The sequence below is a fragment of the Pyrus communis genome, chromosome 8 (genome assembly GCF_963583255.1).
Source record: "Pyrus communis chromosome 8, drPyrComm1.1, whole genome shotgun sequence".
Lineage (NCBI taxonomy): Eukaryota > Viridiplantae > Streptophyta > Magnoliopsida > Rosales > Rosaceae > Pyrus > Pyrus communis.
In genome coordinates, this window is record NC_084810.1 from 6,218,691 (window position 1) to 6,244,526 (window position 25,836).

At 34.9% G+C, this 25,836-nt stretch overlaps 1 pseudogene; it reads left to right on the forward strand.

Annotated features, from left to right (window-relative positions):
• Nucleotides 1-316: 316 nt before the first annotated feature.
• On the forward strand, nucleotides 317-25,836 carry LOC137742847 ((-)-germacrene D synthase-like; annotated as a pseudogene).

Genomic DNA, 25,836 nt, shown 5'->3' on the forward strand with positions numbered 1-25,836 from the left:
ATGAGCCAACTAGTAAGTTCTTGTTATGAATTCTTTAATCTTTCTCGAGTAATTAAGGTTATATACGTACAAGCATGGTAATGGCTTTACTCGTGCTGGAGTTTTTCTTAAGTCCCTTGTCAATTAACTATTGGACTTGAGGAGACGCGATGAACGGCGACATTAAGAGCCCTTAGTCAGGGGACTCTTAGTATATATCCTCGATGATCATGGCCTATGAGGGGCCATGATTTGCAAGATGATTATCTCGTTAAAATGATCCCGAGATTATTTGACTATATTAACAGGGCTTGATAATGGAGGTGGTAGTGCTAGTATGGGCGGTGACAATAGTTGGGAGGAGGGAGCAATGGTTGTGGGAGTCATGATGGCAAAGGTGGTGATGATAGCAGGCAGTGGCGGCGAAGGCAACTATATCGATGGTGGGATGTGCGGTGGTGGTGAGGGTGGTTGGGAGGTAGTGGAATTGATGGTGCTATAGATGGTGGTGTGGCAGAGATGGAGGTGTAAATGGTACGAGGGGAGTGATGATGTGATTGTGGTGGTAATCGCAATGGTGGTTGAGGTGTCGGTTGTGATGATCATTATAAGGTGGTGGTGCCGTATGTTTGTACCATACTTCACTAATTTCAAAACTACTGAACACCAGTCAATTTCATACCTTTAGGAATTCACTAAAGGATTAGTGTGGAGGCACCCCTACCAATGCTCAAGAGTTTCTCGCTAACCAAGAAGCCAATCACAACGTGACACATTTTAACATCAGATGAAAGTTCCTAAAGTCTCACATTGAACGTGGACGAAAGCATGAGACTATCCTCAACTCTAAAAGAAGACTATTCTCCTACAACTAATCCCTAATTGTTGTAATTATGGATGCCCACTTGCTCCCATCTATTATTTGGTTTGAATGGATGACTCACACCTTTACAACATTGTTAAAGAGAATGGCTTGGTAGGTTTGGCAAGTTTATCAGACATTTTGCCTGATTGAAGAATAAAGGAAAAAAGAGAGGTGAGAGACATACCGAGGAAAAGAAAGAAAAGAGGAAAGGAAGAGAGAAAAGAAAGAAGAGATTGAAAGAAAGGAAAGAAAGAAAGGAAAGAAAGAAGAGAGATGCATAAGAAAATACCAGTGAGCTAGGTTAGAGAAAAAAAAGAGAAAATAGTGATAGTTATTTTGTACTCTTATTATTTTAGATAATGAAAGAAAGTACTACCGCTGTCCCAAGGACGTAGGCATTGCCGAATCACATAAATATTGTGTCTTATTTATTTTATTTCACTGCACACATATCATTAATTTCAAACACTAATGTCATTATTCTACTTAATTCATTATTAAAACTCACTAATAATGATTATGCATAAACCTTTGTATCATGTAAACTCTACATTATTAATGAGAACTCCTTTACTCTTGTGGACATAGCCTAACTTAGAGTCAACTACATATATCTAGTGTTTGCTTCCCTATCTCTATCTCTTTACATATTACCTACATTTGGTGATCGAAACAACCTTGTAAAGATCACACCTTGACATTTTACATTGTTCCAAAGTCAATCCGATTTTGTGCATCAACATCATACATAATTTTTTTTTATTTCTTCTTAAAACACCAACTTTGTCTTACAACCTAAGTTAAATATTGCATGTTGTGGTAATTTTTTTTTTTCTAACTTATTATTTTAAAATAGTATACCAAACATACTTTTACACTCGTTTTTGTATGTCTAAAATGAAAAATCGATTTGTAAAACGTGACCAATACTTTCTACGTAGGGCTGCACCAATGTTTTCAGTCATGTCTAAGTTCTCCCTTCTTGTACTATCAGGCAGCTGTCCCTAGTCGAACTTGTGCACTAAATTTGCTAAAGCAATCTCGTTAATAGCCATGGCAAACCGAATCCCTGGGCAGCCTCGTCTTCCAGCGCCGAACGGAATGAATTGGAAGTCGTTCTCTTTATAATCTGTAGTACTATCCAAGAACCTTTCTGGCCTGTACTCCTCCGGTTTGCCATGCATTCACCAGAACTTGTGTGTTGCCTTTAATGTCGTAATCGTTTATTTTCACATTTTCAGAGGACGTCCTTGGCAATAGCAGTAATGGAGCGGAGGATGTAAACGGAGACTCTCCTTGATCGCTACCTTCAAGTGGTGCATTCCAACCAAATCATCCTCAGTTAAAATGTCTGTTCTCTTACCTCGCTCTGCAATTTTTTCAGGATTCTAGGATGCCTAAGAAGCTCAGACATCGTCCACTCTAGGGATGTCAATTGCCACATAAGGTGGTATGAAATCATGGTATATTTAATGGTAATAATAACATTACTCTTAGACTATGTATTATAAGTGAAATATTGTTTGTATTGTAAGCGACATTGGGGAGAGGGTTTGAATCTGGGGATTGAAGAGAAAACCATAACCACTAGAGCAATCAACCATCTGCATGTGGAATTTTTTTTCTTGTTTTTTGAGGATGGATTGATTTATTGGAATTTTAGGGTTAAGTAATACTAAATATACATGTTTGGCACACCATAATTGATTGAAAACCCAAAAATTGCAATTCAAAACGTTAATAAAACAATTAACATTACTTGCCTTGATTAATGAATCGCCTACGCTAGAAGGGTAAAATAGGCACAAAGAAATAGAAAATTGCAACCGAAATAGAGAGCTGCTAGACCCACCCCGTTGTCTTATTTCCCCACCCACGTTATATTTACACCCACTATAAAAAGTTAAAAAAATTAAAATGTTATTTCCCCACCCACTATTATTCCTAAAATAACCCTTTATATATATATATATATATATTTTTTTTTTTCTTTTTTTTTCAACTTAACTATCTATGCTCCACTTTCACCATATCTCAAGTCATGTTGTTTTATTTTTCTAATTGATTCACGTTTTCGTTGTTTTATCGAACTGAGTTTAGTCAAGTTAATTACAACACCATGCTTCATGTTTCTAGTTCGATTGATCACGATACACAATCCATTATTGCCAAATTGTACGGCAACGTAATATGAAATCGTAGATACAACACATTCAAATAGGAATCAATTCGATGAATGATTCAAGTTCGAGTTGCCGTGCTGTTGAATTGTCTGATCGGATGGACATAAACGTTAATCAGAATTTTACCCTGTCAACAGGTTACCGTCATCAGGAAATACCACTGAACTTGAACAACTTCCAGTCTCCAGGGCATTGAACTATTTTAAAAGTAGGTAAAATCCTATTGTAAAAGTAGCTCTCCCACTTCTCCCACCTGAGATTTCATCAAAAAGGGCATACCTTTGCATCAATTTATGAATAACAGTTCAGGCTTTAAAGACACTGCATACGCATACAAATAATCTCGTCTTAGACCCAACATTCGAGCACTTCTTTATTGTCCAAGTAAACCCAAAAATAAAAAGCCATTCCATTCGATTTCTGAAATCGGGCTGTGTAACATGAGACACAAAAGTGATAGTTACAAGACCTAATACATTTGTATTTCTCCGAGAATTAAAACTTTCATCAATTGCATGTAAAATAAAAACCCAGAAAGGCAAATGTTTAAATCCTAACAAATTGCACACAAAAAATTATTCTTTTACCTCTTTGATGGAAACATAATCCTCTGCTTTTTCCATAAAAACGTCATCTTCTAAGTTCATTCTTTTTGCTTTCTATGAAGGATGAGAGATGAGAAGGATGAGTTAGGATTTAAGGAAGACAAATAGTCTAAAGAGTTATCAAACTCAAACTTTTATTTTTTATAAAAAAAAATAATGCAAAAGAGGGTAACTAAGGTCCTTATTAGTCATTTTACAAATGGACAAATTTGTAATTAAAAAAGTCATTAAAAGGTGGGTGGGAAGATAAGACATTGAGGTGGGAATAACAGCTCTTCCGAAATATCATCCGACTCATCACCACTAATTTGAAAAAAAGTAATGCTAAGGAGACTAAATTTGTAAACCAAATTTTATAAATTAAATGACATAAAAATTGATGATTGGTTTATTACTTAAGTATTAACTAACATGCTTGTTTGATTGATGACATATTATTTAGTTTGCAAATTTTGTCTACCTAGCATTACCCTTTAAAAAATTAAAAAGTTTTAACATTTAGAGTTTTTCCTAAGACATGGCATTGTTTTTGAGTTTATATAAAATTTTCTATATCGATAACTATATCGTATACATTAACGACAATAGTTTGCATAATATCGACTGCATACAATGACATATCTGCAGTTAAAAACTGTAGTGAAACGCAACATAGAAAGCCTCATATGTATATGCACCCATATACAATATTTCTACAATAAGATGTCCATATTGTAAGAAAAATATGGACTTCCCTGTATGGCTACTCCACTATGCATTCAATGATAAAAAATTGTATGTACTTTGGTGTTTATTTAAGTGTCATCCATGCAAATAATCATCCAAATTCATAAATGTTTACATCTTTACCGAATAATCATCCTAAATGTGCAAAGGAACATAATTTGTTAGTTTGAAATGTGATGTGCATAATCAGACGGCTAAACTGTGATGACCCTGCGTGAACTTCAAATTTCACATTGCTTGAGTGATGGAATGTGATGTGGTTTATATGTGCACATCTAATCATTTCATGATGGAGTCAAGCAAATGTTCATAAAGTAAAATTAGGTCGATGGGCTGGATTACATGACTTTAAATGGAAATGCATTGGAAATGTAAAGTAGTAAAAGCCCTTAGCAAGCTTCAGGACATGAAGGGAAAGATAATGCTAGAGGACCGAGATCACTGTCTTCGGACTGGACTTAGTACAAAACATACTCCTTAGAGAGGGAATTGCACGTCAACCAAATCATAACATGGGGTGATAGAACTATAACAATTTAGATCTCAGGGGTCATAATCAGCGTTTGCTTCGAAGGAAGGCTTTGAGTTTGTAGCTAAAGAGCTGAGAATTGGTTTCTGCTGAAGAACAATAAGGTTTGTGCTAAAAATAGTTGGGTTGATTGAAGAATCACTCAAGGCTTTGTATAATCATAGAGATTAGATTTGACGAAGGTCGTTAGCTTGAAAATGCATTAATTACATTAATATTAAAAGTTAGGAACTTCGATAAAAACAAAAAACCAATAAGGTTTCAGTCAAAGAACATTAGTGGCTAAAGACCACATTCAAAGTCTCCTTGCTTTTTAATTATTCTATCAGTATATTGTTCGTTTGGGCCTTTACACTATACTAGAGTTGGGTCTTCAAAAAAAATATTGAGATTTAAAAACTTACTTTCGCATAACCTAATATTAAATATTGACATTTTTATAGTATTTTTGTATATGTGTACTAATTAAAAAAAAATGGGGGCCCTCTTTCATACGGGGCTCAGGTGGTCGATCTTCTCACTGTTGCTCAAAGCATCTTCATTGGAGTCCCTAAATAGGGACAACTAACATATAAAATGGGTATAAACAAAGGGAATTGTTATTAGCACTTCAAAAATCTCATTTTACACTCCTCACACTTGTATTTTTCTTTCTAATTATGGAAAGTTTGGAGTGCCAAATGAGATTTTTGGAGTGCTAATAACAATTTCCTCAACAAATATAGGGACAATGAATCTCCAATGGATCGTAAAGTGAGTCCCTAAAGTATAGGGACACTAGATACATAGTGTATGTACTTATTTATAGGGACAACAATGAGTAAAAAAATGTGGCCCACCACCTTGAATGTTGTGCTGCTAGATGGTTACTTGCCTCACACGCGTGATTGTTGCTAGACTCACCAAACAGCTGTTGACACAACTGCAGGCTTGGGTCCTAGCATAATGGCCTTTTCCTTTTTTTTTCTTTTTTTTTTGTTTTTTGTTTGTTTGTGTGTGTGTGTGTGGTTAAATTAGAAACTTTCTTAATTAAAAAACTATTACATGAAATAGAAAGCCCAAAGGCAGTCTGAATACAAGTATAGTTCAAAAGGAAATACATCATAGATGCCCCAAAAGAGCAAGTCTACAACAACAAAAACCTTAGATATGGAAGATTGCTGCCTCCACCACAATAGTCACACCACCACCAAGATGAAGAACCCACAAACAAGTTGGATGAACGGAAAATGGGGGTGAGCGAGCCACTCGCGCAAAAAGCACTCCCATAATCATTCCAATTAGTGCTAAAGGACTTTAACAATCACACAACACCAAAGTGTGCCGCTGTTGAGAGACATGTGACGTGCCGAGTAGAAAAGGTTGGCGGTGGAAAACTGACAATGGGGATAAGCTACGGAGGAAGAAAGGGGCATATAAGCTCAAGAAAACTAGAAATTAAGAACGTTACTAGAAACAAGCAAGAGAATAAACCATGAAAATTGAGGAGAGGGACCAGGACCAGAAAATATGGGAGGGAAGAGAGAGGGCTTGTGAAGAAGTAAGTTAGAGGGGGACCAGATATGAGGGAAGAAAGTGTTGAAATATCCCACATTGACCGTATCTCAGTGAAAAGAAGAGTTTAAATATCCCAACTCTTCTTCAACTAATACTGAGGTCTTTTGCGATAAAACCCCACACATGATGAATTGTGCAGGTGATAGTTAACAAGTTAGGGATAATATCGGTGTTTTTGGAGGTGGGAATTTGGTTCATCTCTTTAATAATTCAATATGACATCAGAGCTAAGGAGTTGACCCGTACCATACTGCCACGTGATAAGTGGGTCCTCTTGGCCCCATGCGTTGATGGTGGGTCCCTTGACCCTAGGTGTAGGGTGAGTCCCCTTGGCTCCACGTGGTTCTCAATGTGTGGATCTGCCACGTGTGACCCACCAATTGGTCCCATGTGATAAGTGTGTTGAAATATCCTACATCGACAATATCTCTGTGAAAAGAAGAGTTTAAATATCTCAACTCCATTCCAATGAATACTGAAACATTTTGTGATAAAACTCCACACCTAACGGAATATGCAGGTGGTAATTATCAAGTTAGGGATAATATCGGAGTTGTTGGAAGAGAGCATTTGGCCCGTCTGTCTGATAATTCTATTGAAAAATGATTTGAGGGAGGGGTAGAAGGCTGTATAGGAGAAGGAAAAGGAGAAAGAGCAAGTAAGTTTGCCTACCGACCCCAACCAGAGAGGAAGGAGTGAGCGGTTAAGTAGGGATTTTGTTTTGGGAGGGGGCGGCGGCTTCGGTGTTAAAGAAGAGGGGATAGCGGCTAGGCTTTGCTCGAAAAATTTTAAACGTGGAAAAAAAAAAAAGAGCTCATCTTTTCTTTCTTTTACACCGATTATTAGGATGATGGGAGACCTTTTTTTATGTTTTTTGTTTTTTTTGTTTTTTTAGGGGTGATGGCATTTTATTATTAGGATGATAGGAGACTTTTTGTTTTAAACGTAGAAAAGTTTTATCGGGTGACGGCATTTTATTATTAGGATGATGGGAGACTTTATGTTTTTTTTTTCCCCTTCTTTTCAACAGATTCTAGGAATGTGATGATTGTTATAAAATCGGTGATATGTGTGTTGTGGAATATAAAATAAATGAGACACAATATTTACGAGGTTCGGTAAGTGTGCTTACGTCGTTGGGGTGTAGTAACAATACTTTCTCTCTTTATGTGAAATAATAGAAGTACAGAGATAATTCTCACTATTTTCTCTTCTCTCTCTAGCTTAGCTCACTGGTAATTTATTCCGCATCTCTCTTATTTCCTCTTCTCTTATCTTTCTCTTTGATGTTGAATTGTGTGTTTACAATGAACGAATGAGCCTCATTTTATAGAGGTTTTCATTCGACAGAATAATGTAGCAACACTATTCACTTTACAAAATTTCTTCAAATGAATATTGCATAAATAGTAATCCATCTAATTTTTCTTCAGATTAATAGTAAAGAACTATTCATGTGGGCCATCCACCTATTACATTACAACACTACCCCTTGGATGGCTATATGTTAAATTTGGTTGCCTCGTTAAAAACTTGTTCTGTTTTGGATGCTCTGCCTGATGGGTATCTCTCCCTAATTTCGAATTCTCCAATTTGACTAATTACTAAGTTGATGTAATATGATATCATGCATGATAGTTGAAGTGTTTGCTTTTGATTACATGTGCTCCAAATTTTAATAGGCAACAAGTATCAGCCAAACACATTCATGACTAACTTCATGGAGATAAGTATTTCTGAGAAATATGAAGATGTAGCAAATGATCCTTGCTTCATCGATCATTGCATAATCAATATATTTCCATATGTAAATACAAATCCTTTCCAAGAGCATTTTGTATGCATGCTAGAAAGGTATTTTGATTTTGCTTGCCCAATAAGACCATGGCTATTAGTGACTTTATTCGAATAGAACAAGCACATGTCTATAATTTCTCGGAGATATCAATAGATAAGCTTCATTTCATTCCAATACCTATATGTTGGTATTGTGCCTTAGAAGAAATGTTTCATTTGATTCAATGTGTTGGCTAAATACAATAAGGCACATACTTCACTAAGATGTGGTACTTCTGGACCAAATATCAATTCACACGAGGATGAATGATCTTCCTTAGTGTCTAAATATCAATTAATCAGTTGAGTGTTCAACTCATGACCTTTAATCCACATGGTTCTTTAACCATAAAACCCTTTTGGTGGATAAGAATCGTGTTGGCATATTGTTTGATTTGCAGCTCGAAAAATATTCCTTTTAACACTTTATAATCTTTCTAGACTCTTCACGAGTCCCAATTTAATATCATCAACTCTTATAAGAGATTAGTATGTTGCAGTAATATTATAATGATAGTACTCACTAAGGTAATTTATACCATCCATTGACATTGAGTACATAATTTGTGCTTGACCCTTTTAGGGCTTACTTCAAGCTATTTGAATCATTCAGGGATATTCTACACTTCATGACACATTCTCCTTTGGAATTTTATACAAAGCAATTTGCTTCTATGTATACTTGAGGGAATTACTTATGAAGATATGCTTCGGGCATATATATAATTCTCCATTAAAATGAATAGGTTTCACAATAAGAAACCATGTTTAAAGGAGTGTATTACAATTTCAGGTTTCGACTATGAACCTGTTGTTATATCATACTAGTGTGTTTCATTGTATCAAAAATGCCCATATGTAACCTTCTAGGTTCAACATTCTTTGGCTATTTGTACAATATATATGTCCATTTTTCTACGTTCTTATTAAACTGTAATGAAATTTCCTCTCCATTGTTACCAATAATTTTTCCTTTTTTTCGTCGATGAATAAAAGAACGTGTCTCAATATCAACACAGCTCATTGATGAATTTAGTAGCTACTGTAAAACCAAAATTGACATTGGTAATCATCAATTCGTGATCCTATAATTCTCACGTGATTTATGAGCATTTCATTACTTTGGATATCCTTGCCTCTTCAGGGGCTTTACATTGTCTTTTCTAGGATAGTCATCGCTTATTACATGAATTGTTTGAGAATTTGGATCATAACCTCCTCTAGAGTGTTATAGAACTTGAATTTGTAATCTCCACTTATGGGGAGTTGGATCATTGGAACCTACACATCGATCATGCTCCTGGCATAAGATATATTAAAATTACCGTGTCCATGGATTATCCTTTTGGAGCTTGAATTCATGCAGCGACTATCATGCTTCAGGTATGCAACAGTTCAGTAGTGTCAAGTTTATAGATAGTCTGACTAAGACTTCAATCGGTGCGGCATTTTTGTAACTTGTAATCAATTAGTAATTTTCATTACCTTTTTGTACATTATGTGAATTATATAAACTGGTAGTGTTTGTTAGGGTTGTGAGTAGGATTCCCATCATTGAACTTTGGCCTTCCATTCATTCAGTTAGCCACCAATTTTCTCCCTTTAGACTTTATGGGTTCATCGTTAATTTTTCTGCTTCAGTCTCTTGCACAGTATAAGTGGTGCGTAACCTTTGCCCTTAGATGGTCCATCACTTCTTGGTGACTCATCCATGCTTGGCAACTTCAGTGTAAAGAGCCAACAGTGTACCAATTATTGGTGACTTGAGACCCGGCTCCAACAACAGTTGAAGATCATTACTCGAGAGCAATGCAAGGTAAGCAATCAAGGAAAGGTTCCAGGCAGTCAGTTCTTGACTGGAAGTTTGATTTTAGGTTCTGACTGATTGCTCTTTTTCTCTTTATCTTGTAGGTAAGAGCAATGGCAAAGGAAAAGAGAGGGAAAAAGCATGATATAAGGTACTCTTGCTCTTGACCCTAATGATATGGGATACTTTTGCTCTTGAAGGAAAAAAATATAAGATTTTGATGCTGGTGTAAACCTTTTCGATCAAAATGGGTTTCTTGCTGAGGAAATGAGTTTGACATTTTTGAGGGACTTGGTTGAAGAGGTATTCTCTGAGAGGAGGAATACTCAGTATTTTGTGAGGCTTGGTTGAAGATGCATTCTCGGCAAGGAAGAATAGTTAGGCGTTTTGGAGGTGTGCATTGCCATAGAGGACAAAGATCGATATATATAGGGATTTCACGATAGCTTGTAGTGGTGAGGTTGTGACCTTGTCACCTACGCTTGACAGCAACAGTGGTGTAGTTGGAATAGTGAACTTTATGCGTTTTAACTTTGCCAGAGACAGTTTGACAAAGTTGTCCTTGATATCTAGAAAGCTGAGATTGCATCTGAGAAATGTTGACAAACTTTATTCAGGAAAATTTGGCTTTTGAAATTCGGAGAGTGGTATCTCTTTGATTTTTGAACAAGTAGCTGCGTTGCCTCTCCTTTTATAGAGATATTAATTGTATCCAAAACGCACGCTTTGAAAATTGCATGCCTACGAAAATTGTGGGTGCCTGGCAATATCTTACTTTCACAAGATGATGGAAAACCCTATCATAGCCCTGAACAATAGAGAAGCATTGTGGGTGCTTGACAATATCTTATTTTCACAAGACCTGACATAACGTTTTCTGTCAATCCAGCATGCCAATTCGTGCATAACCCGATGGAATCCCATGTTGTCACTGTGAAAAGGATTATCAGGTATCTCAAAGGTACCTTAGATTATGGAATACACTTTAAACTAGGACCAATTCATCTTCAGGCATACAATGATGCTAATTGGGCAGGTGATCCCGATGACAGGCGATCTACTTCTAGTTTTGTTGTATTTATAGGTTCCAATCCCATATCTTGGGCTTCAAAGAAACAACATACAGTGTCACGCTTATCCACTGAAACTGAATATATCGGGCATTGGCAATCACATTAGCTGAACTTGCCTAGATAAGATAGCTTTTCAGTGATCTACATCATATTCTTCTCATGTCTCCAATGTTTTATTGTGATAACATCTCAGCTATAGCACTATCCACAAATCCAATTTTTCATTCTAAGGCAAAACATATTGAAATTGATTACCATTTTGTCCTAGAAAGAGTAACAAGAGGTGACCTTCGTGTCCAACAGGTGTCTTCTACTGAACAGTTTGCATACATTTTAACTAAAGGGTTGTCATCATCTTTGTTTCATCAATATTGGAGCAATCTCATGCTCAGTTTCATGAAGCATGAGCTTGAGGGGGATGTAAAAATATCAAAGCTAGTGATCTAAGTGAAGAGGAAACAATGGTTAAGATTGTGCCACATATCAATGGATAAGGAGGGTTGTTGTATAAAGGTTGTTAGGATTGTTGGTTGTTAGAATTGTAGTTTGTTGAAGTAAGAAGGTTACACATTGTGTTAGCTTAACTAGCAAGCTTTGTAATGGCTTAGTATATAAGCCCCTTGTAAAAAACAGCTACTTGGTAGTCAAGAAAGATCAATTCACAAAGCTTTCGATCTCTCTCTCTCTAAACTTCTTATGCATTTCTATTTCTTCTGCATTTTTCTCAGTTCTTACAGATCATAGCCGTTAAATTATAAGTCAAAAACAAAAAAACAAAAGTTCGAAATATGACAGTTTGGTGGGTCCAAAATAATTTAAGTCAAGCTTAAATCCTTAAATCCTAGGGGGAATCTAGCCCCATATTGTGCGAGGGAAGCCATTGCAGTCCCGTTTTCGTCTTCTGATGAGTCAGTGCAGGTCGTTGCGTTCCCGTTTTCGTCTTCTGATGAGTCAGTGTAGGTCGTCATCATAGCGAAGATGGAGAGAAGTAATGGTGTGATGATGAGGAACGGGAGATGGGCTGCAATGATGGGATGGTGAGAGAAGAATAATATATTGTTATCTAAAAGGAAAACGCGTAGAAGCAGTACAAGAACACAATGAGAAGTAATGGAGGGTGATGAGAAATGGTGTGGGAAGATGGAAAGCTTCAAAGGATTGGATGGTTAGAATTAGGGGGGTGGTAGTGTTCTTATATAATGTTAGAGAAGAGAGAAGTTTGTAGGTTTTACTGATTTCGAGCATTCGATCCGATAGGTTTGTAGAAACGGACCTGAGGTCGCTCCCCTTTGTGTTTTGGAGTGGGATGTTTATCTCCCTGTTTGTAATTAATTAGGGCAGAAGAGTTTAGGTTGGTGGGTGAGTAATGTGGGGCGTCAATACTTCAGTGCAGTGCATTCTTGCACAATTGATCTTCCAACTACATACTCTCATATGGTAAATTTGGATAAATACATGCCTACTATCATTGAAGAATGACATATTTCACCTGTTGCGAATATTCATCGTATGAATTCAATTATTAAAAACATTCAATTTCTTAATTTAAAGATCATTCTTACAAAAAATTATTCAATTCAAAGATCGTCTATACATCCAAATGTATAGAACAAACTGACAGTTTAAGTACCAAGTGGTAGGAGATCGTCTATACAAAAAATTATTCAATTCAGAGATCGTCTATACATCCAAATATATTCACGATGAACCGTCTATTAAACCAATGGTAGGAGCAAAATACCTAAAATTTAGTATTGTATATTGAACTATTCATTTATACATATTTTCAACTATTTTGTTAGTTTCATTTATTTAATTTTATATTGAATATGAAGATAATATTTAAGGAGGGAAGTACCAACTACATATGTGAATGTATTTTAAATTTATCACGTAATGCCATGTAAGTAAGTTAAAACTCGTTACAACACAAAATAGGCTTGAAACACTTGATAACACATAATATTTTTTTCCCTGCTTGTGATCGATGTTTATCCTAAATAAGTTTAGATGTTCTTCTAATGCATATGCATGCTAATTATTAAGAGACTGAACAAATCAGTCAAGCTCAAGGCACAAGAAAGGTGGTGGACTGATGAGAGATGACATAAGTTTTTAGTCAAGAACATTAGTGGCTAAAGACCACATCCAAAGTCTTCTTGTTTTTTAATTATTCTATCAATTTATTGTTCTTTTGGGCCTTTACAGTTGAGTCTTTAAAAAAAATATTGAGATTTAAAAACTTACTTTTGCATAACCTAATATTTAATATTCACGTTTTTTATTTTTTTGTGTATATGTGTACTAAAAAAAAAAATTGGGGGCCCTCTTTGATACGGGGCACAGGCAGTTGATCTTCTCACCGTTGGTCAGAGAATCTTCATTGAAGTCCCTAACCAACGTTTAAAATGGGTATAAAAAAATATAGGGACAAAATGAATCTCCAATGGATCGTAAAGTGCATCCCTAAAGTATAGGGACTTACTGGATACGTAGTGTATGTACTCATATCTAAGGACAACAATGAGTAAAAAACGTGGCCTATCACCTTGAATGCTACTAAAAGGCTACTTGCCTAACACTCGCGATTGTTGCTAGACTCGCTAGACAGCTGCTGACCCAGCTGTAGGCGTGGGTCCCAGCTGAATGGCCTTTTCTTATTTTCTTTTTTGGTCAAACTAGAAACTTTCTTAATTAAAAAACTATTACATGAAATAGAAAGCCCAAGGTAGTCCAAATACAAGCATAGTTCAAAAGGAAATACATCATAGATGCCCAACAATAGCAAGTCCACAACAAACAAAAACCGTAGTTCTAGAAGAATGTTGCATTCACCATAGCAGCCACACCACCATCGCAGATCCACCACCGCCACTAAGAGAAAGAACCCACGAACAAGTTGGATGAACGGAAAGTTTCTAGTTTGACAACCACACGACACCAAAGTGCGCCGCCGTTGAGAGACACGCAATAGGCCGAGTAGCAAAGGTCGGTGGTGGAAGACTGATGACAGAGATAAGCTACGAAGGAAGAAAAGGGCATAAAAGCCTAGATATGAGAAAAGCTCAAGAAAACTAGAAATTAAGAATGAAGCTACGAAGGAAGAAAAGGGCATAAAAGCCTAGATATGAGAAAAGCTCAAGAAAACTAGAAATTAAGAATGTTAACAAGGAAGAGAAATAAATCATGAAACTGAGGAGAGGGGACTGGAACCAGAAAATATGGGAGGGAAAAGAGAGCGGTTGGGAAGAAGTAAGTTTTTTTGGGGGGGGGGGGGGGGGGGTGGGGGGTGGGCAATTTCAGGGACCAAAATGATGTATTATGCAAATCTCATGAACCATTTTGGCTAAAAAACCTTCAAAGAAGGATGGGTGGGTTTTTGTTTTTTAAGTGATGCCTTTTTAGTCATGACTCATAATCCAATCATGGAGCCCAATAATGGAGCCATGATGTTCAACAATGTAGTCATTCTAGTTATGTTTTTTTTTTTTTTTTTTTCAAGAAAAAAATTGATATCAAATTTGAATTTTTTTTTGTCTAAATATTCACAATTTTTTTACGACAATGTTATAGGAAATTAATTCAAAAGAAGTTAACACAAACAAAAAAATTTCACCTAATCAAATAATTACTTAAAATTGTAAAAACCTCAAATTTATGGATTCTACTATAAGAACTCTTATATTGGAGGCAATATTCTTTTAGAGACAGAAATATTTCCTTAAAAATCCCTAAATGAGTCCTCAAAAATGGTGGTAGAAGTCCATAAATAGAGATTCCCATTAGATGCTCTTAGGAATGACCCTGCTTATTTTTTGAGAGTTGGTAGAGTACAAAATTTTAAAATGAGGACTGTTGCCAAAAAATCTGTGTGCATCTTTTTATAAAGTTATACTATACTCTCCAACTTGTCCTACTTTTGTTAGGTTAGAGTTAATTAACCCGAATGCATCTACGTGATTCTCGCATGTATTATGACAATGTTTTTATGACAATGTTTTATTATGATTAGTGTATACATCATACCTAAATAGAAATTGTTATAGTCTTATACATATTTTAATATTTATCATGTACTAATACAAAGAGTCATATTTCTACACGGTATCACCATCGTGAACCTAGCCTACCACAGACCTTCCCCTTGCTTCCCTCTGTTTCGTCTAGGCTCGCTGCACCAGTCTCCTGCAGCCCCACTGTCAGCTTGTGAGCGTGCCGACATCTTATCCCAGCCCCAGGCCGTGCGTTCATCTGTTGTGCCTTTGCGCCCTGCCACACCTGATCCTGCCGACCCCACTTTGACACCCGTGCTGCCCCAGCCACATCAGTCCCATGCATTCCCCTTCTTTCTATGATATAAAATTCATATATACTTTGTACGTTTCATGATAAAGACTTATGATCGATACTTTATCTGTTACTATTAGTTTTAAATTGATATAGGGATTTTAATTTAGTAAAACATTTGAAGCTAGTTTTCATTAAAAACGTTTTCAGCAATGTTTTGTAGAGCACATGTAACATGCGTTGAAATGCTGTCCCTTTCAACTATAGCATAGATCACATAGAGAGAGAGGGAGATATATATATATATATATATATATATATATATATATATATATATATATAGATGTTAATTTAGTAGCACTTTTGAAGCTAGTTTTTCATTAAAAACAATTTTAGCTATGTTTTGTGGAGCAAATGTAACATGCATTGAGATGTTGTCTTTTCCACTATAGCATGGATCACACAGGGAGGGAGAGGGGAGAGTTAGAGAGATATAGAGATTAATTCAATAAAACGTTTGAAGTTAGATTTTCATTAAAAACCTTTTTAACTATGTTTTGGTGGAGTAGATGTAACACGCATTGAGATGCTGTCTCTTTCAACTATAGCATGGATCACACAAAGAGAATGGGAAAGGGACATAGAAATTTTAATTCTGTAACATGTTTGAAGCTAGTTTTTCATTAAAAATGTTTTTAGCTATGTTTTGTGGAGCAAATGTAACACGCTTTGAGATGCTGTCCCTATAAACTATAACATGGATCACACAGGGTGGGAGAAAAGGGGGGGGGGGGAGAGAGAGAGAGATAGAGAGATTTTAATTCAGTAAAACGTTTGAAGCTAGTTTTTCATTAAAAAAACTTTTTAGCTGTGTTTTGTGGAGCCGATATAACACGCATTGAGATGCTATCTCTTTCAACTATAACATGGATCACCCTAAACCTTGTTTGTCGATCCCGTGCCCATATAATTAAGCCTACTAAAAATTATGGTCTTTGCTATAAGCCGATAAATAATGTCGTCTCCGAAGGCCCTGTAGTGAAACAAGGACCAGCAAGTCCTCTGAAGTTAGTTTCGAAAGACGGTGTTTCTTCTCGTTGAAATTATATATATATATATATATATATATATATATATATGTGTGTGTGTGTGTGTGTGTGTGTGTGTGTGTGTGTGTGTGTGTGTATAAATGCTTGAATAAAGTGATTTGGATTGTCAGTTTGTTCTCTACATATACTACCTATAAAAAGGGAAGATGTTTAATAGTCTGAGTTTTTCTTCTAGCGCATTTGATGAGCAGAATATCCCATTGCATTGAGAAAATGACCGGATGCCAAGGGCACTCTTGGTTGAATAGAATAGGGTTTCAGTCATCGTTAGTAACATTTCCATTAACCCTCTTATTGCAGAGAAAAATCAAATCTCTAGATTTGATAAGCTAATTTGGCACACAATAATTTTCAATCAAATTATACGACATCAAAGGGGTTTTGTTGCTGGACGTTCGTACTCTACAACCATGTGTTTAGATTTTATAACAAAGTGACAAATTAAAAGAAATCACGGGCAATCATGCAAAGACGCTACGCAAGGAATGAGAAGCATGGGCAGCCTGGCGGCATTTGCAGCCCTATCGTAATACATAAAATCCAAACTACTTTATTTTGTTCATTTGTTGACAGTACGAATGGAATGCATACAATCCAAATTACTTTATTGAAGCAGGCACTGGCTTGGAAACAATTTCAAAGGACTAGCTTCTTATTTTACTACATTTCTTGGGATGGGTATTCATGTTTTAACTAACAGAAAGGGAGAAATCCAAAGTTACAGGCTCATATATGCATCAATAAGGATATGGAATAGCAACAGCTTTAAGAGGCTATTTTATAGGGGAAACTTGATATAAGTCCAATTTTTTGAGCCAATAGTAGGAATAGTCCAGTTTATTAAAATAAGTCCAATTTGTTATATTTAATTATTTAATTATCAATAGTTATCTGTTCAATAATAAGATTTATTATAAAAATCAAATTTCTTCCCAATTATCTCTTTGCTTATTTCTTTTTATTTATCTTTTTGTTATTTCTCGTTCTTACTCCTGCTTTAAACCCCATTTATAGATTTTATTTTTAATTTTTATAATCAACCTATATCACAGGTTAATTATATTTATCTACCTATATGACATATTCTTTTTTTATAATCAACCTGTCACAGATTAATGTGTCTTGCTTGTAGGTATGTTATGTTTTTTCTACCTTTTAATTAGGTTTCATATCTCACGTATAGGTATTATATACATTCATATATTTGTTACTTGAGTTAGGGTAGAATGCTTTGCAGATAAATTTATGTTAGTATATTAGTTTTTTTGTTATAAGATATTAAATATTTTTTGTTTGGAGTTGGAAAATGCATAATATTAGAAGATTTTAATTGATTTTTAATATTTTTAGAAAATATAAAATGAGTATAAAAGAAATAAAAACATATAATTAGATAACTAGACTCACTCCTAAAAACACTCTACGTTTTTGGACCTGAATCTAAAAGCCCCTTTTTATTTTCCCCCACCACCCTAGAAGAAAAAAAAAAAAAAAACTATCAATAAAAAATTTAATATTAGAATGATTCATACTTCATTGATTATATACAAATGGTACAAGTATCATGAAGAAGTTTATGCCTATTAGATACAAATGGTAGTCTAAACAAAATTTATATGTTTAATCAATCTTCTGCATCTCAAACACCGAAATGATGAAAAGTTAAAAGCATGTGTCTTCCATGATCCATCCTGTAGATACACCACAGAAGGTATAGCAAGTTAGAGTAAAACTATTTTTAGAAAAAATAAGAACCAAAACAATCAAATTATGTAGAACTCACAACCATGAAAAGAAACTGAAAGAGAAAGTGAAGAGGATGGTAATGGCTCGATCAACGCCTTCCGAAAAATTGAACTTAATCAACAACGTTCAGCAATTAGGTGTCTCCCGCCATTTCGAAAATGAGATTGAGGAAGTTTTGCAGCAAATTCACAAGAGCTATTATGAAGGTGATGTTATATTAGAGTATGAGTGTGATTCATACGTTTTGGTGATAATCTTTGTCTCAGATTGCTATAAAGAAGTCTTAATATGAGAGTTAATTCGACTTTGGTTTGGATTGAAACTCTGTGTTGATAAGCTTAAGAATAGAACTCATACTTGTATAAGGAATGCAGTCTAATATTCCTCGTAGGATTGTTATAGGGCAATTCAGGTCTTGTAGTATAAAGCCATAAGCCCCTGTTCTCACAAAGCACGCTCTTATTATTCCAATTACCTATAACTTGGAGAGCATTGAGTTTTGCAGAGAGGAAGGTTGTGTGCAGGTTTTCATGGTTTCTTCATCCATGCACATGTCCGCAGGTATGTATTGGTATAATTGCTGCAGTTCTTACACTTATATTACATACATAATTTAAGGATTGTGATTTAGTTGATTAATCCTTGTGTTCTTGGCTAATGTATTAATATTTAAGTCTAGTTTACTCTTACATGTGGTATCAGAGCCAGATGGATTTTTCAGTTAAGTTCAATCACTGGTCCTTCAATCTGCAAAACTAATTGCGAATTAAGTTAAAGAACAAGCATGTTTATTGGTTTTATAGAACAATGATAATACAACGTCGTTTTATGAATACCCTTTTGTTTTTTTTATTTCTGACCCTGGCAACATGAAAGGGAAAACTAGGGATTTATTCTACTTTAATTTTCTTTGACCATTATTGATCCAAAAGGGGAGAAACTCGTGTTCTTCAATCTGGGAAAGGGTGAACTTATTCTTGCTTGCTTTTCTGGAGATCAATAAAGTCATTTAGCAAAACATATTTATCTTAAACATCATAGTTCTAATTTTGAGAATTATTGCTTCCGCTGTTTTTATTATGATGTCTGCAGATTGAGGTAATTGAGGTTTCTTAATCCTTTATATGAATAAAGATGTATTCTGATCAACTAATTATGTTGTTAAAAACCATTGAATAAAGATCGTGTTATCCTAATGATTCTTCATATTGATGTTGACTCATTCCTTGTTCTTGTATTATTGAAATCTGAATGAGAATTGTCTTTTTCTGGGAATTGGTGCCGACGGGATTCTGGCCGATAACTTTGGCGATGATTTTGGTTCAGCGCATTTTGTAACAATGGCGATTTACTTCGAAAATCTGCAATGAGTCGAGGAATCTCAGTTGGGTTGACGAATATGGGTCCAGTGATGCATTCGAGTAACTCAGTTCACTATTTCATGCATGATTAATTGTTTTCCTATATGCATGATTATAGTGCGATGAGTTGGAGCATAATGAATTAAGGCTTTTGCTATTTCAAGTATGCTTGTTTATATATATATATATATATATATATATATATATATATATATATATATTGTGAAGTCATGATTATACTCGAAATCCCTATAGATGCCAACTTGTGATTTACGTGAGATGTCAGGAATCACGATGTATTTAATTGCGGGGAGCAGCACTTGCACATCGTATTGTCAATTCCTGATTTTCAATTGGTTTGATTTATATCAAGTTTGGGTTGGAATGGATTTGACTGCATATCATATGCAAGTCGGCATGTATTATATAGAAACAAATACAAATGTATATATAAAATGGATGCCAATTGCTTTGTGATTTATATATAATAGCATATATGAATGAAATCTATATGCATATGGAGATAGCATTCGTGCATAGATGTTGTAATTATGGGCATGCGGTTTTATCTATATCAAATAGAACTTGCATAAGTTTCTTTGCATATTGATGCATGCATACAAGAAAATATATGAACAGATGAATGAACATATATATGTGAAATATGTTTTGGGTAGAATTGTTATTGTGCATATATGACGGATCTATATACAGTGGTGTCATTTGGGTTTTATTTATGTAATGATCTTATTTTCATTAGTTGACCCAAATTAGATTTTGTGGCGATATACATTGATCTTAGCCTTAAAAATTTACTTGTATGATTATATAGGTCAAGCTATAAATTTTTGAGAATTAGCTTGTGTCATCCATTATATAGAGATGATAAACAAATTAGCTTCTGTGAGCTGTTGTCTATATTTTTGTACAACACAAATTGACATTTCTGAATGCATATTGATTTAATTTATGAATTCATAAGAAAGCCTATGCTTATTGTATTATGAAAATCATGGAGTTTAAAATGCATGCTTATTGTATATGTATATTTGTGATTTCATGATGCATGCTTCCGCTATTATATTTTGGTTGAAATCGCAAATAGGGAGGAAGATGAACTTTGTGTTCTCCAGAAGAAATAATGGTCTTGATTATCTCGTTTTAATCAGAAGAAATAGTGGTCTTGATTATATCGTTTTAATCAGAAGAAATAGTGGTCTTGATTATCTCGTTTTAATCAAGACATATTGTTGTGACATATATCCGGACATTATCAAGATTTGGTTGATCTTGCTGAATGGATATTGAACTAGTTAGGATCAAATTGAATGCAAAAATATTGTGCTTGCTATTCTAATTTTGATCGTTGTTGAAACTGGTGATTTTGGGTTTATGTGAGATAATTTTTTTCCAAATGGATTGTGACTATCTTTTGATACATAGACTATTTGCATAATGGTTTAGGTGTATATGACTAAACTAAGATTATGCAATTGGTGAGGAATTGGGAACCAATCGGTTCCCAATTGGTTCATATCTTCGGTTTCTTTATTTGTTGTGCAGTACACTCTGCTTATGCTTAAGTGGGAGAATCATATGTTCGAATGTAAGCATAAGGCTAAAAGTATTTAGGCCGGCCATTATAATTCATATGGATGCTTAAAAACCAGTTAATGGTTTTATTGAAGCAATTGGTTGAATTATTTCTGTTACTTAATTTGTTTAAGTAATGAGAAGGATCCTATTATGTTAGCATTCAGAAGGAAACGAATTTGGTTTCCATATAGATTCTGATTAGTCATTCATTGTATTGGAATGATTTTTAGTTAATATAGTTGCTATTAACTTGTACTTAACTTGGTTGTGTTAAGTATGGCCTAGTTAAGTGGGAGCAAATTGGTTGGTTTTGCTACATTGGTTCACTTAGTTACAAAGTGCAAATTAAGTATGTTGTGACTTTTGAGTTAATTCTGTGATGTAACAGAAAAGATTCTTAAGTTTAATACTATAAAATGCATTGCTAAGTTGTATGTGAGGTTAAGCTTTTGTCATCCAAAAGATTTGGTGATCACTTATAGAGCTTGTATGGTTGCTCTTAAGGTGAGGGAAAAAGTGAAAGAAGGTGCCATCATTGTGGAACATTTGGCCACTGATTTTATGATTGCTGATCCTTTAACCAAAGCCTTGCCAAATGGAGTTTTCAAAGCTCATATTGCTCAAATGGGAATGGTGGATGCTCTTGATAAGTGGGAGTAATTATATCTGTTATCAAGAGCTTATGGAAGCCTGTTGTTAAGTGCTTTACAAGTGGAAGTATGCTGCACAAGGTTTTCTAGAAGCTAAGTGTTCTAGTTTAGAACTTTATGCTTTATAGTTAGCTTTATGCTTTGTAGCTAGCTTTTGTATATGTTATCTAGTTAGTTGATGTTTTCATATAGTTCAACACTTCCGGATAAATCTGTGATCAGTTGTTCGATGAAAACAGTTTGATAATTCAATAAAGGCTCTTGAGTCAATATTTTCGAATTTTGATAAAGCTGTTGGTTAATTATAATATTTAGGGCTTTATGAGTGGGAGTAAACTTTTGGTTTGCTCGTGAGCTGTGAAATGTTACTGCAACCATGAATTGGACTTTGTGATTTATAAGATGAATTTGTACATTGTATTGCAGAGGAGATTATGAATTCATTGTCTGATATGTGTGAGTAGTATCATTTAATATTGGAGACATATGTGTTAAGGCTTGTGTGATCACCTTTATATTGAATTTGAGATGATTATTTACTGTTGTGAATCATGCTCAAGTGGGAGAATATTAGAGTATGAGTGTGATTCATACGGTTTGGTAATAATCCTTGTCTCAGATTGCTATAAAGAAGTCTTAATATGTTTATGAGAGTAATTCGACTTTGGTTTGGATTGAAACTCTGTGTTGATAAGCTTAAGAACAGAACTCAAACTTGTATAAGGAATGCAGTCTTACATTCCTTGTATGATTGTTATAGGGCAATCCAGGTCTTGTAGTATAAAGCCACAAGCCCCTGCTCTCACAAAGCATGCTCTTATTGTTCCAATTACCTATAACTTGGAGAGCATTGAGTTTTGCAGAGAGGAGAAGGTTGTGTGCAGGTTTTGATGGTTTCTTCATCCATGAACATGTCTGCAGGTATGTATTTTTATAATTGCTGCAGTTCTTACACTTATATTACATACATAATTTAAGGATTGTGATTTAGTTGATTAATCCTTGTGTTCTTGGCTAGTGTATTAATCTTTTAAGTCTAGTTTACTCTTACAGGTGATGGCCGAGAAAATGATGGTGACCTTTACACCACCGCTCTCCGTTTTCTGTTGCTTAGACAACAAGGTTTTAAGGTTTCATGTGGTCAGTTTTCTCTCTGAGGTCATGGTTTGTTAATTAATAATGTTTATAACTTTGGATTTTCCCTAATTTTGTTTACGTTAACAAGTGTATTTGGTGGAGCTAGCAGACATGTTCAATAAGTTCAAGGAAGTCGATGGAAAATTCAAGGAATCACTTGCAACTGATGCAGTAGGGCTATTAACCTTGTTCGAAACCACACATGTTAGAGTTCACGGAGAGGATTTGCTAGATGAAGCACTGACTTTCACCACCACTCATCTTGAATCATCGATTGAAGCGCACCGTTTAAGCCCGTTACTTTCGAAACAAGTAACTCATGCCTTGTATCAACCATTCTGGAAGGGCTTCCCTAGGCTAGAAGCAAGGAGTTACTTGTCTATTTATGAAGAACGTGGTCATTCAGTAAATCAAACTCTCCTAACTTTTGCAAAGTTGGACTTCAATTTGTTGCAGCAAGTCCATTAGAAAGAATTAAGTGAAATTACAAGGTTAACTCTGATCGCGTCCACAAGCCATATACACGCTACAAGAAAAAGGACAAAAATCACACTTTGTTTTGTGGCTGTTTTCTTGTAGTGACATGTCAGTTCTTACAATAGTGAATGTAAATATGTGTGAATAATGTTATTTAGACACATAAAACTATATACATTTGTTGACACTAATCGAACTATGCCCTATTATTCTCTATGGCTACATATATTAGTAAGTGTGTTCGTGTGTCTAAGTATAACATCACTCTTTATGCATGTGCATACGCAAAAGTTACAATAAATAGTAATTGGATTGACTAATTTCATTATTATTATGTATTAATTGGCAGGTGGTGGAAGGATTTGGACTTTGTAAACAAACTACCTTTTATAAGAGATAGAGTGGTTGAATGCTACTTTTGGGCATTGGGAGTCTTCTTCGAGCCCGAGCATTACTTTGCTAGGAGAATATTATGCAAAGCTATTGCTATGAATGCCACTATTGATGACATTTATATATGATGCGTATGGAACATATGCAGAACTAGAGCTGTTTACTAAAGTTGTTTAAAGGTTCATAGATTATATATTATAATACAGTCAATTATCCCTTTAATTTCATACCTTATACTACAAGTTTAGTTAACGACTGATTAAATATATAATCATCACTCAAGAAGGTCTTACTAATTTTTTTTAATCACCTGCAAATGGGATATCTCAGTCATGAACCAACTGCCAAAGTATTTGAAAGTCTGTTATCAAGCTATGTTGGATGAATACGTTGAAATCGAAGAAAAGCTTACAAAAGAGGGGAAGTTATATGGCATTCATCATGCGAGAGAAGCAGTAAGACTTTTTAATATTTTCAGCTGAACACATTCACTTCATATTATATCAATGTTAAAATAAGGGGTTAAAAGTGAATTTATGCGTATATGATATAGTAGTAAGAACATATCAAAGTATTATCATGATACCACGTTTTAGTGCCTCATAATAATTGCTCAAAAGGTCAATTGTGGTTTTTTTACTTTTTATGTTCAAATCTCATATTGCTTTTGGAAATCTCAATGACTCACCACACTTCATTGATTTTTAGTGTCACACTTGCACCATACCGTGAAAAGTACTAAAAATCATGATATAGAGTTAGGGGTGTGAGATTTGAGCTTAAACCACATAATAAGTTAATTATATGAATACGACTACACCCTTAAATTAATCTTGTTTATTAACAAATTTAAATGATCATGAAAAATAATGTTGTAATTGTATTATCATCAGATTACCTATGGAAAGTAATTAACTAGAGACTGCGTGTTGATTTCACGGATGAAAGTTCTAGTTCGAGCTTACTTCGAGGAAGCCAAATGGTTGCACCAAAATTACACACCAAAAATGGATGAATATATGTCAGTAGCACTTACCACGTCCTACTTTCTGCTATCAGTCGTGTCATTTGTTGGAATGGCAGATTTTGTGACAAAAGACTCCTTGGACTGGATTTTCAATGACTCTAAGAGTTTTCACGCTTTATTACTACTTGGCAGACTCATGGATGACATGAAATCCCACAAGGTTCGTACCTATACTAATATCTATAAAGGTATATATACTAGTAATATATGAGTAATATACTTAAGAGTAATGCTAGATATTTGTAGAATATTTACTGAATACATTACTCAATAATAGAGAAGCGACTCACCCATGTATGTGATATCCATCTTTAGTTGAGATGTTCATTAGTAAATATAGTACGAATAACATCACTCGTAGACTAAAGTATTTTTATTCTCAACTTTTTCTTTTTTCTTTTCGTAAAACAATATTTTGTACTTAGACAAACAATCACTTGGGATTTTCTATAGCATCCGGAGCATTGGATACTCTGGGGGATTTAAGTTTTAAACTTTAGATCCTTGATATAAAAAACACACACACAGACACACAAATCAAGATCTAACAGTTCAAAAGCTCTTTTAACCTTAAAATTCATGCATGCATGTATGTATATGTAGTTTGAGCAAAAGAGAGGACATATTGCGTCGGCTGTGGAATGCTACATGACGGAACAGGTGCCACAGAAGAAGAAACAACAATCGAATTCACCAAACAAGTGAATGATGCATGGAAGGACACAAACGAAGAATGGCTGATTCCCACCATTCCTAGGCCCCTTCTGTTGCGAATTCTCAATCTTGCACGCACAAATGAAGTTATATACAAGTATGAAGATGGCTTTACCCATGCCGAACTAGTGCTTAAGGATTCCATTGTTTCTTTGTTTGTCGATCCCGTGCCCATATAA